General features: G+C 38.9%; 1 pseudogene; it reads left to right on the forward strand.

Annotated features, from left to right (window-relative positions):
* The first annotated feature begins 2125 nt into the window (after nucleotides 1-2125).
* Nucleotides 2126-2483, forward strand: LOC118706842 (annotated as a pseudogene).
* Nucleotides 2484-4611: the final 2128 nt, after the last annotated feature.

Below are 4611 nucleotides of genomic sequence, written 5' to 3' on the forward strand. Positions count from 1 at the left end.
GGCAAATGCATGAAAAGGCTAATGGCTTCTCTACAGAGACAGAAAAGTTAATTGTGAAAACCATGAATTATCACATACAAGGAACTTCTGTGATTTTCAGTGGGCCACTTGTCAATGCAGAAATGTCAAGGTACCTAAGCCCTCTTCTGTTCCCCTAAATAAAGATCACATGTGTCAAACACAAGGCCCGCGGGCCAAATCCGTCCCGCCAGGCCTTGCAATGTGGCCCGCACCGCACTGTCATCACTGCACTCCGCTGCGTTTCCATCACAATGACAGTTTATGACTGTTCAGTAAACCATTCGGCCCGCGATTTAGGCTGGATTTTAGATTTTGGCCCCTTCTCTGATTGAGTTCGACACCCCTACCCTAGATAAAGTTAGCCCTGCTAGGGCTCCTCCGAAACCATTTTTTTTTTCTTTTTTTAATATATTTTATTGATTTTTCACAGAGAGGAAGAGAGAGGGATAGAAGAAAGTTAGAAACATCGATGAGAGAGAAACATCGATCAGCTGCATCTTGCACACCCCCCACTGGGGACGTGCCTGAAACCAAGGTACATGCCCTTGACCAGAATCAAACCCGGGACCTTTCAGTTCACAGGCTGATGCTATATCTACTGAGCCAAACCGGTTTTGGCTGAAACCATTTTCATGCTGCATTATAATGAAATCCCCATTAAAATGGGAGTATTTTAAAAGGAGGGAGCCATGCCTTTTGCCAGTTTGTAACCCTAGCTCAGGGCTAAAAACAGTAAGTACTCAGTCACTGAAGAAAGAATAAGTAAATGATGCAGTCTTTACCTTCCAAGATGTACAATCCAGAAACTGAAAGAGTTGGGGATGTTGCACGGTCATGCTCCCAGGAACAAACTGGCATTACAACTAAAATATAAGATGTACAGCCGAAACCAGTTTGGCTCACTGGATAGAGTGTCAGCCTGCAGACTGAAAGCTCCCAGGTTCGATTCCGGTCAAGGGCATGTACTTTGGTTGCAGGCACATCCCTAGTGGGGGGTGTCCAGGAGGCAGCTGATCGATATTTCTAGCTCTCTATCCCTCTCCCTTCCTCTCTGTAAAAAATCAATAATATATATATTAATAATATATATATTAATCAATAATAATACATATATTAATATATATTAATATATATTATTGATTTTTTACAGAGAGGAAGGGAGAGGGATAGAGAGTTAGAAACATTGATGAGAGAGGACCATCGATCAGCTGCCTCTTGCAGGCCCCCGATTGGGGATGTGCCTGCAACCAAGGTACATGCCTTTGACCAGAATCGAACCTGGGAGCTTTCAGTCCGCAGGCTGACACTCTATCCAGTGAGCCAAACTGGTTTCGGCAATATATATATATATATATATATATATATATATTTTTTTTTTTTTAAGATGTACACTTCAGTTATGGAACCAAGACACAGGGGAGTGGATAAGTAATCCCAAGACAGTTAATTACTAAGGACTAAAAGTGATTTATAATAATTGCTGAAGAGATCCAGGAAAGGGAGATGCTAGTGTGGGCTGGAGTGCACATGAAGGTGTCCAGGGGGGATGGTGAGGGTGCAGAGGTGAAGAGCTCTCAGGTGTAGAGAATGGCATCGCTAAGATGCTTGGGCAGAAAACACACAGCATGCTTAATGGAATTCATGAATTAACTAATTAGAGATGAAAACACCAAGAGTCTAAGTTTGGGTAGTGAGGCTAAAAATGGATGGAAAATAAGAGATATATTGTATGGTAAGCCTGGGTTGCTGCGGTCATGGAGTTTCCTTTGGAAGGAGTGATTAGTCATTGCACAGCTAAGTGAACATGTCCAGCAACAGTTGGAAATGTGGAGATGGCACTGAGGCCACGGTGCTCTAGAATGGAGAGTTTACACCCATGTTTATAGTAGCATTAGTCACAGACAACACAAATGTCCATCAATGGATGAACAGGTAAATAAAAGGTAGTATCTACATACAATGGCATATTACTTAGCCTTTAAAAGGAATGAAGTTCTGACACATGCGACAAGGATGAACCTTGATGACATTATGTTAAATAAGTCAGTCACAAAAGGACAAATACTGAAAAACGCCGAGCCTACCGAGGGAATGCAAGAGAGGCCACGAATTCCATTTAGAAGTATCTTTGAGCTCACTTGGACACCATGAGCAAAGCTCACCCTCCCGAGTTAAAAAAAAATATATATGGACAAGAAGTTATCATTGAAATTAAATGGTGGTAGACATGTCCAGGGAATATTACGGGGGTTTGATCCCTTTATGAATCTTGTGATAGATGAATGTGTGGAGATGGCAACTGGTGGGCAACAGAACAGTATTGGAATGGTGGCAATAGGAGGAAAAATAATAGTATCATCACGTTAGAAGCCTTGGAACGAGTTTAAAGAATGGCTGTGTTTACCAGAGAAATCAACTGCTTGCACATGTTCACTCCCCACAGCACCTGTTTTACTACAACATAAAAATAGAGTCCTGCCGAAACCGGTTTGGCTCAATGGATAGAGCTTCGGCTTGGGGACTGAAGGGACCCGGGTTCGATTCGGGTCAAGGGCATGTACCTTGGTTGTGGGCATATCCCCAGTAGGGGGTGTGCAAGAGGCAGCTGATTGATGACTCTCTCTCATCGATGTTTCTATCTCTCTATCTCTCTCCCTTCCTCTCTGTACAAAATCAATAAAATATATATTTTTTTAAAATAGAGTCCTGTCCATTTTCACATTGAACTTTTGTTAAATAAACTTTTCTATTGATTAAAAAAAAAAAATAGGACAAATACTCTATAAGGTCCCAGAGGAGTCAAATTCATAAGAGAGTAGAATGGTGGTTGCAAGGGCTGTGTGGAGGGAGGATAGAGAATTATTGTTTCTGAGGATGGATGGTGGTGATGGTTGCACAACAATATGAAGTTACTTTAAAGAAAAAAATATATATATATATATATATATATATATATATATATATATACACATTATATATATATTTATTATTGATTTTTTTACAGAGGGGAAGGGAGAGGGATAGAGAGTTAGAAACATCGATGAGAGAGAATCATCCATCAGCTGCCTCCTGCACACCTCCTACTGGAGATGTGTCTGCAACCAAGTTGAATGTACTTAATGCCACTGACCTACACATTTAAAAATGGTTTGATGTATTATTTTACCACATTCACAAAAAGATGTTAGAGTTGCAAATTATCCTGCAATAATCTGATGGAAGAAGTGAGAGCCATGAGGAAAAAGTGAAAAAAAAGACAGAGCCTGGTGGATGTGCTTGGTGGTTGAGCAACAACCTATGAATCAGGAAGTAATGGTTCAATCCAGGGCAAAGCACATGCCCCAGGTTTCAGGCTTAATCTCCAGTAGAGGGCATGCAATAGGCAGCTGATAATTCTATTATATTAAACATAATATATAATATATTTCTTTTTCATCATTTATATTTCTATCCCCTCCTCTCTGAAATCAATAGAAAAAAATTTTTTTTGTTAAAAGAAAGAAAAACAAGAAAGAGGGGAAAGTTAGAAAATGCCTACACTTAGGAGCAGCAGAAGAAAAAGGAATTTAGCCAAACCTCCCAAGACATTACATCTCTACTATTCAAACTTGTAGCCTGCAAGTTAAAAGAGAAAAATCTGAGTCCTGTTGATTATTCCTGAAATGTTCAGTGAGGCATTGAAATGTAAAGTTGCTGGAGGATGGAAAATGATGGTGTGATTTTAAATTACTTTCCAAGTTGTTACAGTGGCAATTCTATGAATGTGTTTTGAACAAATAACAGTAGCTGCTTGGCAAGCAATGAGTTCTTAATGGCCATGGGCTTCTAGCCAGTTTTTCTCTCAGAGTTTGGAGAGAAAAATAAATACATCATAAAACATATCCTCTTCATTCAGTTGCAGGATTGTGATTCTGTGTGTGGTGTAGGAAGGATAAGTAAATATATGTATGTGTAGAGAAATACAAGTCAAGGAATTATTTTTTAGGCTTTCATTATAAACTGAAGCACCCTAGTACCCATAGTCATGTTCACTTAAAGAAACTTCATATAGAGAAACAGAAATATTAAAATGGCTTGCAGGAGAAATAGTAATGGTCCTTTTTTTGTCATTCCAATCAGTATGTAGTTACAACAGGTAGGTCTCTATAAATAGCAAATAAGATTTTAGCCTGAAGAAATAAGACAAGAAGTCAATGTGAAATACAATAAAACTTGCCAAGAATACATCTCATAGTCTTATTATCAGATAGATCCCATTCCCTCAGAAGTCACTTGGGAAAACAGGTGTTTCTCAGGGAATATAAGACAAAATTGGTATATGGTTATAGATAAAAACTGGTATGATGGAGGGTTTTAAAATTGTATTTCCTCAACCAATGGACACAAAACTCTGGGGAGGGTGGGAATGTATGTGGGGGGAGGGGGCGGGTGAGCCTAATGGTAAAATATGTACACAGATAATAATTTAATAAAAAAATAAAATTGTATTTCCTTAATTATCTGGAATTACTACTAATATATCTGTTTTCATAGTGGAAAATATACCTTTAAATATAACTATTCTCCAAAGTTGATGGAGCCGTAAATGAT

Source organism: Pipistrellus kuhlii, unplaced genomic scaffold (assembly GCF_014108245.1).
Source record: "Pipistrellus kuhlii isolate mPipKuh1 unplaced genomic scaffold, mPipKuh1.p scaffold_m20_p_1, whole genome shotgun sequence".
Taxonomy (NCBI): Eukaryota; Metazoa; Chordata; class Mammalia; order Chiroptera; family Vespertilionidae; genus Pipistrellus; species Pipistrellus kuhlii.